Source organism: Zingiber officinale, chromosome 6A, assembly GCF_018446385.1.
Source record: "Zingiber officinale cultivar Zhangliang chromosome 6A, Zo_v1.1, whole genome shotgun sequence".
Classification (NCBI taxonomy): Eukaryota; Viridiplantae; Streptophyta; class Magnoliopsida; order Zingiberales; family Zingiberaceae; genus Zingiber; species Zingiber officinale.
The window spans coordinates 16,915,931-16,926,337 of record NC_055997.1 but is presented as its reverse complement, the minus strand read 5'-3'; positions in this window follow the sequence as shown (position 1 = coordinate 16,926,337).

The window sequence follows — 10,407 nt, the reverse complement described above, 5'->3', positions numbered from 1 at the left end:
AAAATTATTTTAGAAATATTCTATGATTTTTCTAGATTTTTAGAATATTTTTACAGAATTTTTAGAGTAGCGGAAGTAGCAAAAATAAATAGAATCGTGAATAGCCTAAGCGGGAATTGAACCCGAGACCTATTGGGACCTACGACTGAAGATGATCTCTAGTAACCAAGTGAACCCAGCAGGGCCGTGCTGAGAGAAGAGAGAGTCAATTATATTTATGTTAGAGTTGGGCCGAATTACCCACTTAATATAAATAGGGAATCAAGTGAAGAGTTATTTTATTTTAACGTAACTCTCTCCTCCCTCACCCTATTCACGCCGCCCTCTCTCTTTCTCCCTCACCTCTCGGCGCCAACCTCAAGAAGGCTAGGGTTCCGTCCCAAGAGCGACAAGAACACCTTCCGGCGACAATTCCAGTACGAGGGTGTTCCTCTTCGCAAGAAGAACGCGTAGACGCAAGGGGATCGTCGAGAAGATCGTCTCCACCAGAAAATTAGCGACTAGATTCGTAAGAAAATTAGAGCAGGAGGTAAGAAACCCCTCACCTGCAGTATAAGTAGCTTCCGTATGAATTTTATGCTTCAGTTTAGTAGTATGTAGATTTTCGGCACAAAGGATGTGAATTAGTGTATACCAAGTGTTCGATTAAATTATTAGCACGGTTAAAATGCAACTTAAGCATTTTACTAGCTTAGCTAAATGCAATAGAAGCATTCATTTAGTTTAGTAGTATGTAGATTTTCGGCACAAAGGATGTGAATTAGTGCATACCAAGTGTTCGATTAAATTATTAGTACGATTAAAATGCAACGTAAGCATTTTACTAGCTTAGCTAAATGCAATAGAAGCATTCATTCAGTATGTTTAGCTTTAGTACAGCTTATATGGGACTACGGTCCAATGGGTGGGCTCCCACAGTCGCCTCTAGGTTCAGATAACCTAGCTCTAGGTTCAGATAACCTAGAAATACCAATATAAGAAGAACTCAGCTATAATCAGTATTTTATTTTAGCAGTGGCACTGTACTGGATTAGATATCCATTGGGTTGGGCTCCCATAGTCGTCTCTAGGTTCAGATAACCAAGTAACCTTACTAAATTCGGGACTTGCAAACCCGGGTCTAGTTAGGGATGCGCGCATAGCACGTACAGATGTCGGGCCCATCAGCAGCATGATTATTATTTTAATCTATTTATGGTAAATAGTTTTCAAAACTCACAAATCATTTGTGTATACAGTTTAAATTCAGTTCTAGTGTAGTTTTAGTTTCAGCTCAGTTCATGATTCAGCTTAGTTTCCATTATTGATACATGTGATAGCTCTATGATTAGTTTTGGTTTCTATGTTGTATGATACCATGCCATGCTCTCACCTGTTTAGCATGTATTCAAATAGCATGTTTTCAAATCATAAATTGCATCGTATGCATGTTTTGTGAGGTAGATGGTTTCTTACTAAGTGAAAGCTTACAGATACTTCTTTTCCTTATACTGCAGATAAAGATAAAGGAAAGATGGACTAGCGGAGGCTGGGGGTCAATGCGATGAAGATGTGTGTGGAAAAAAGAACTTGGAATAACGATGCTTGGGAACTAGCCCACTTAGAACATAGCATTTTCTTTATGTCATTACTTTCCTGCACTTTAGTTGTTTAAGTGTTTTGAATTATGACAGTTATGCATAGATGGTTAGTTGTCATGATATTAGATAGCACTCCATGAGTAATGTTATGCTTAGTAGTTCTATTTTATGCTTGTAGAGTTGTTGTATGTGATTCCGGCACGAACCAGTGCTGAAATCAGACTTCTGATACGAAATCAGAAACCTCGATTGATCCACCGATCGATTGGGGGTCTTCAATCGATCAGTTGATCGATTGGTGAACTTGTTCCGCGAACAGTGAGCCCCTGGATCAATCAGCCGATCGATCCAGTCGCTTTCTGTCGCGAACAGGAAGCTGCCGGATCGATCAACCGATCGATCAAGGAATCGGGGAAATCGCTCCCGCGAACAGAGAGCTCTGGAATCGATCACTGGATCGATTGACCAGTCTGGATCGATCAGCCGATCGATCCAGAATACTACCCTGAGCACAGTAGCCATCTGAATCGATCCATGGATCGATCCAACAGCTTGCAATCGATCGAGTTCAATCTGGATCGATTGGGAAGTTGGGTTTCGACCAAGAGACCTTGTAGTTCAGCTCCTTGACCATAGAGGATGTAGGGTATGCCATGAATACCTTAGATTGCATCCCTTAGCACATGTAGGACCAAGAACTTGTATTAGCTTAGCAAAGTTTTAAATTGGTACAGCTTTCCACACCTAGACTTAGTAATGGTCATGGATATAGCTTAGCACAACATATTGTGACGACCGGCCTCACAGTCTAGTTAGTAGGAGGCGGGTCATTACAGAGTGGTATCAGAGCAAAAGTTCCATACTTCCTTCACACACATCAGCATTGAACCTGCAGCTTCCAAGTAAGAACACCTCTCCTCTTACTTATGTTTTTCTTACTGTCATGTTCATAGATAGCTAAAGCATGTTGATATATGATAGTGTTTAACATGGTTGGTTATAGTAATTAGCTAAATGTGATAGTATTAGTTATGTATGTCCTCTCTTCCTTTAGAAATTGCAAGAGGATGCCCAGCTAGAAGGGCACCGGCTACTGAGCCCCAGCATGAGGCAGGTAGTTCAGTGCCTCCCCCAGACCTTACAGCAGTAGTGGCTCAGTTACAAAAGCAGCTAGCAGAACAACAACAGGAGATAGCCACCTTAAAGGCTAATCAGCAGAATACTCCCACTGTCACCCCGGAACCCAACATAGCAATCCCAGTAGTTATAGAGGTTCCACCAGTCCAGCCTACAACACCAGTAGCCCCAGCAGCAGAGGCAAAGAGAGAAGCCTATCTGATCCAGTGGCAGAGAGTCAAGCCCGAGAACTTCTCAGGCACCAGTGAACCATGGGATGCTCAAGCCTGGTTCAAAACACTGGAGAGTATGATGGAGCTTCTGGACTGGCCAGAACATGAAAAGGTGAAGTGCGCCTCCTTATGCTTGACAGGAGATGCACGTATGTGGTGGGAGAGGATTAGAGCGAAGCGCCCGGTGAACCAGATGACATGGGCCGACTTCGAGAAAGAATTCTTCGAGGAGTTCTTTCACATGCGGGTCACAAACCGCCACTACAACGAGTTCATTGAGTTTCGTCAGGGCAACCTATCAGTTGAGGAAGCCATGAAGAAATTCAATAGATTGGCTCGTCTATGCCCTGAACTAGTCAGCACAGAAAAAGAATGAGTCCGGTTGATGCTCAAGATGCTAAGGCCGGAAATAGCAATGAACGTGGCTAGCGGCGTTCATAGGCCGCAAACCACCGAGGAACTAGTCAGCAGTACTCTGACCACCGAGCACTACTAGAACAATATCAAGCAGCGGAAGCAAGTCCTCTCAGAGTCTAAAGGACAAGGAGGTTCAGGTGCTCAGAAACAACAAGGCCACAGCTCTAACTGGAAAGGGAACTCCAGCAGCAAGCGCAAACCAGGGAGTAACCCGAAAGGAGGACCAGCTAGTAAACAGCCTAGTTATCCCAAATGTGCTACTTGTGGGAAATTCCACCCTGGAATTTGTCGTAAGGGCACACAAGGATGCTTTGAATGTGGACAGGAAGGACATATGGCTAAGCAGTGCCCAAACAAGACAATTCTTCCTCAACCACAGCCGATTCAGTACGGAGGCCAGCCAGCACAGCTACATCAGATGCAGGCCGTTCTAGATGGTCCACACATCAGCCAGGGCAGATTAGAGGCCCCTCCAGCTACGACCAATGCGAGGATCTACTCACTCACCAGAGAGGAAGTAGCGAATGCCTCGACGGTTGTTACAGGTCATATCAGTATTTTACAGCAAAGTACAACTGTCTTATTCGATACTGGGGCAACCCATTCATATATATCCAGGGCATTCGTCGAAAAGTTAGCAATACCTCCAGAGGTACTCAGTAGCCAATTTTTGACGACGCTACCTTCAAGAGGAATTATGGCATCCACGCACTGGCTCTGAGTAGTGCCAGTTATTATAGCAGACAGAGAACTCTTTTGTGATCTGATAGTGCTAGAAATGATTGATTATGATGTCATCTTTGGAATGGACTTCCTGATCAGATACGGTGCCTCTATAGAGTGCCGTAAACAGAAAGTCGTATTCCAACCGGAAGCAGAAGTACAGTTCGAGTACATGGAGAACCAAAGAGAAAGGCCAAGAAGCTTCTCTCAGCTCTAAGAGCACAGAAATTAATGGATTCAGGATGTACAGGATTCCTAGCACATGTAGTCAATACCAGTCAGGACAAGGACCAACAGCTAGCAGAGGTCCGAGTCGTATGTAACTACCCAGCAGTCTTCCCTGAGGAGTTACCAGGTCTAGCACCATACAGGGAGATTGAATTTGAGATATAACTCATTCCCGGTACAAATCCTATCTCTAAAGCACCCTACCACATGGCCCCAGCAGAACTGAAGGAACTTCATGAGCAACTACAGGAGCTGCTTGACAAGGGCTTCATACGTCCTAGTCACTCACCATGGGGAGCGCTTGTATTATTCGTGAAGAAGAAGGACGGGAGCATGAGCCTGTGTATAGATTACAGAGCACTGAACCAAGTCACGATTAAGAACAGGTATCCTCTTCCCAGAATAGATGACCTGTTCGATCAGCTAAAGGGAGCAGCAGTGCTCTCTAAGATAGACCTCAGGTCAGGTTATCATCAGGTGAAAGTTAAAGAAGGGGATATACCCAAGACAGCATTCAGGACTAGATATGGACACTACGAGTTCGTAGTCATGCCCTTTGGTTTGACAAATGCTCTAGCTACTTTCATGGACCTCATGAACAGAGTATTCAGGGACTACCTAGATAGATTTGTTATCGTGTTTATCGATGACATTCTTATCTATTCAGGAACTCAGGAAGAACATGCAGAGCACCTGAGAATAGTATTGCAGACCCTTCAGCAGAACCAGCTGTACGCCAAGTTCACGAAATGTGAATTTTGGCTAGATCAGGTGTCCTTCCTGGGTCACATCATCTCAAAGGATGGTATTATGGTTGACCCCAGTAAGATAGAAGCTGTGAGTAACTGGAAAAGACCCAAGAACGCCAGTGAGATCAGAAGCTTTTTGGGACTAGCAGGTTATTAAAGAAAGTTTGTAGAGGACTTCTCCAGAATAGCCTCCCCACTGATAGCTCTTACCAGAAAGAACAGAAAATTTCAGTGGACAGAGGATTGCGAGAACAGCTTCAGCGAGCTAAAGAGGAGATTGACCAGTGCACCTATTTTGACTCTACCAGAAAACACAGACAGCTTTGATATTTATAGTGATGCCTCTAAATTGGGATTAGGAGCAGTACTGATGCAAGATGGTAAGGTGATCGCCTATGCCTCCAGACAACTCAAGGAATATGAGAGGAATTATCCTACTCATGATCTTGAGCTTGCAGCAGTCGTGTTCGCTCTCAAAATTTGGAGACATTACTTGTATGGAGCTCAGTGCAGAGTGTATACAGATCACCAGAGTCTGAAGTACTTCTTCACTCAGAACGATCTGAATATGCGACAGCGTAGATGGCTTGAGTTGGTCAAGGATTATGACATAGACATCCTCTACCACCCAGGAAAAGCTAATAAGGTGGCAGACGCACTTAGCAGAAAGTCTGATGCTACCTTACTATCCCTAGCAGCCATGTCACCGCCCCTATAGAGAGAGATCACAGATTTTGGTCTCGAACTTATAGTGGGACAGCTCTCTACTATGACATTAGCACCTAACCTGCTTGGTGACATTCAGACAGCTCAGGAACTAGATCCTGAAATTCAGAAAATCAAGCAAGGGTTAGCAGAATCAGAAAGTAGAGAATTCAGAGTGGCCGATAGTGGGGTATTATACTTCGGTGACAGACTTTGTGTTCCAGATCAGGAGGAACTAAAGAGGAAGATTTTAGATGAGGCTCACATGACTCCTTATGCGATGCATCCAGGTTTCACCAAGATGTACCAAGATCTAAAGAAACGTTTTTGGTGGCCCGGGATGAAAAGAGACATCGCTAGATATGTTATCACCTGTCTGACCTGTCAGAGGGTCAAGGCAGAACACCAAAGACCAGGAGGAGTTCTGCAGCCTATCCAGATCCCAGAATGGAAGTGGGAAGATATTTCCATGGATTTCATAGTGGGATTACCCAGAACCACGAATGGTTTTGATACCATCTGGGTAATAGTTGACAGGTTAACTAAATCAGCCCACTTCTTAGCTATCAGGATATCCTACTCTATGGAGCAGCTAGCTCAGTTGTATCTCAAGGAGATCGTCAGACTGCATGGAGTTCCACGGACTATCATCTCAGACAGAGACAGTAGATTTACTTCACACTTCTGGGAGTGTGTACAGTCGGCATTGGGCACTAAGTTAAAATTCAGCACAGCCTTCCATCCTCAGACAGATGGTCAGACGGAGCGAGTAAATCAGGTACTCAAAGATATGCTCCGAGCATGTGCCCTAGACTTCAAGGGAAGTTGGTGCAAATATCTGAGTTTAGCAGAATTTGCATACAACAATAGCTATCAGGCCACTATCGGTATGGCACCTTACGAGGCTCTATATGGGCGGAGGTGTAGATTTCCAATCTGCTGGTATGAGAGTGGTGAACAGAAGGAACTAGAACTCCAGACAGATCTAGTAGCAGATACTACAGCAGCTATACAGCAGATCCGCCAGAGGATAGAGACAGCTCAGAGCCACCAGAAAAGCTATGCTGATACACGGCGCAGACCCTTAGAGTTTTCAGCTGGGGATTCAGTGTTCCTCAGAGTAGCTCCCATGAAGGGAGTAATGCGTTTTGGGAAGAAGGGCAAATTAAGTCCCAGATACGTGGGACCATACCTTATCACTAGAAGAGTTGGCAAGGTAGCATATGAGCTAGAGCTACCACAGGAGATGTCAGTCATCCATAATGTATTTCATGTCTCTATGCTGAAGAAGCATATCCCAGATGCCACCCAGGTGATTGAGCCCCAGTCGGTACCAGTCCGCGAAGACCTCAGCTATGATAGTCGGCCTATTCAGATAATAGACCGAGCAGTTAAGAAATTGCGGAACAAGGAGGTACCATTAGTAAAATTCATTTGGTAAAATCACACAACAGAAGAGGCAACTTGAGAGACAGAAGCTAGTATGAGGCAGAAGTACCCAGAATTATTCTAAGTTCGAGGATGAACTTTTTATAAGGTATGGGGGATTGTAACACTCCAAAATTCTCAAAATTATTTTAGAAATATTCTATGATTTTTCTGGAATTTTAGAATATTTTTACAGAATTTTTAGAGTAGCGGAAGTAGCAAAAATAAATAGAATCGTGAATAGCCTAAGCGGGAATTGAACCCGAGACCTATTGGGACCTACGACTTAAGGTGATCTCTAGTAACCAAGTGAACCCAGCAGGGTCGTGCTGAGAGAAGAGAGAGTCAATTATATTTATGTTAGAGTTGGGCCAAATTACCCACTTAATATAAATAGGGAATCAAGTGAAGAGTTATTTTATTTTAACGTAACTCTCTCCTCCCTCACCCTAGTCACGCCGCCCTCTCTCTTTCTCCCTCACCTCTCGGCGCCAACCTCAAGAAGGCTAGGGTTCCGTCCCAAGAGCGACAAGAACACCTTCCGGCGACAATTCCAGTACAAGGACGTTCCTCTTCGCAAGAAGAACGCGTAGACGCAAGGGGATCGTCGAGAAGATCGTCTCCACCGGAAAATTAGCGACTAGATTCGTAAGAAAATTAGAGCAGGAGGTAAGAAACCCCTCACCTGCAGTATAAGTAGCTTCCGTATGAATTTTATGCTTCAGTTTAGTAGTATGTAGATTTTCAGCACAAAGGATGTGAATTAGTGTATACCAAGTGTTCGATTAAATTATTAGCACGGTTAAAATGTAACTTAAGCATTTTACTAGCTTAGCTAAATGCAATAGAAGCATTCATTCAGTTTAGTAGTATGTAGATTTTCGGCACAAGGGATGTGAATTAGTGCATACCAAGTGTTCGATTAAATTATTAGCACGGTTAAAAAGCAACGTAAGCATTTTACTAGCTTAGCTAAATGCAATAGAAGCATTCATTCAGTATGTTTAGCTTTAGTACAGCTTATATGGGACTACGGTCTAATGGGTGGGCTCCCACAGTCGCCTCTAGGTTCAGATAACCTAGCTCTAGGTTCAGATAACCTAGAAATAGCAATATAAGAATAACTTAGCTATAATCAGTATTTTATTTTAGCAGTGACACTGTACTGGATTAGATATCCATTGGGTTGGGCTCTCATAGTCGTCTCTAGGTTCAGATAACCTAGTAACCTTACTAAATTCGGGACTTGCAAACCCGGGTCTAGTTAGGGATGCGCGCATAGCACGTACAGATGCCGGACCCATCAGCAGCATGATTATTATTTTAATCTATTTATGGTAAATAGTTTTCAAAACTCACAAATCAGTTGTGTGTACAGTTTAAATTCAGTTCTAGTGTAGTTTTAGTTTCAGCTCAGTTCATGATTCAGCTTAGTTTCCATTATTGATACATGTGATAGCTCTATGATTAGTTTTGGTTTCTATGTTGTATGATACCATGCCATGCTCTTACCTGTTTAGCATGTATTCAAATAGCATGTTTTCAAATCATAAATTGCATCGTATGCATGTTTTGTGAGGTAGATGGTTTCTTACTAAGTGAAAGCTTACAGATACTTCTTTTCCTTATACTGCAGATAAAGATAAAGGAAAGATGGACTAGCGGAGGCTGGGGGTCAATGCGATGAAGATGTGTGTGGAAAAAAGAACTTGGAATAACGATGCTTGGGAACTAGCCCACTTAGAACATAGCATTTTCTTTATGTCATTACTTTCCTGCACTTTAGTTGTTTAAGTGTTTTGAATTATGACAGTTATGCATAGATGGTTAGTTGTCATGATATTAGATAGCACTCCATGAGTAATGTTATGCTTAGTAGTTCTATTTTATGCTTGTAGAGTTGTTGTATGTGATTTCAGCATGAACCAGTGCTGAAATCAGACTTCTGATACGAAATCAGAAACCCCATCGATCCACCGATCGATTGGGGGTCTTCAATCGATTAGTTGATCGATTGGTGAACTTGTTCCACGAACAGTGAGCTCCTGGATCGATCAGCCAATCGATCCAGTCGCTTTCTGTCGCGAACAGGAAGCTGCCGGATCGATCAACCGATCGATCAAGGAATCGGGGAAATCGCTCCCACGAACAGAGAACTCTGGAATCGATCACTGGATCGATTGACCAGTCTGGATCGATCAGCCGATCGATCCAGAATACTACCCCGAGCACAGTAGCCATCTGAATTGATCCATGGATCGATCCAACAGCTTGCAATCGATCAAGTTCAATCTGGATCGATTGGGAAGTTGGGTTTCGACCAAGAGACCTTGTAGTTCAGCTCCTTGACCATAGAGGATGTAGGGTATGCCATGAATACCTTAGATTGCATCCCTTAGCACATGTAGGACCAAGAACTTGTATTAGCTTAGCAAAGTTTTAAATTGGTACAGCTTTCCGCACCTAGACTTAGTAATGGTCATGAATATAGTTTAGCACAGCATATTGTGACGACCGGCCTCACAGTCTAGTTAGTAGGAGGCGGGTCGTTACATGTCTTTAGTTCTTCTAGGCATATTCATCACATTGTTGAAGATATTACCAAAAAAAAAAATCATCATGCATCACATCTATATTATATCGAATGAGTAGATACAATAAGGCGGTTCCTAGAAAATACTTCTTTTCTTCCAATCATACTTGCACATCCTAACAAGATATTTATTTATCTCACTAGAATTAGGGTGAGATACTAGGAGAAATCTATAACTATCTATTTGTTTAATAATTTCTTCACTTGAAGCATGGATTATTGAGGGAGGTTTTCTCACTACAATATTCTTTAGATTTTTTTTATTTTGTCTAAAAGGTGATCAACTAGTAAAAATTTATGATGATTATCAAACCAAGATACCTTTCCACTGTAAGGTAATAAAAATGCATCGAATTCTGTCATGCAATGTGGGCATGCTAATTTACCAGTCGTGCTCCGTCTCGACAATATTGAGTATGTTGGAAATTCACTGATCATTTATAATAAGGCAGCATGCACTATAAAATTAGTTTTACTTGCAACATCATAAGTCATTGACCCTACATTCTATAATTCATTCAGCTCGGCAATCAGAGATTATAAGAAAACATCTATCTTATCTTTGGGATTGGTTGGACCAGAAATAAGCACGGTAAGGAACATAAATTCATCTTTCATGCACATCCATGGCGGTA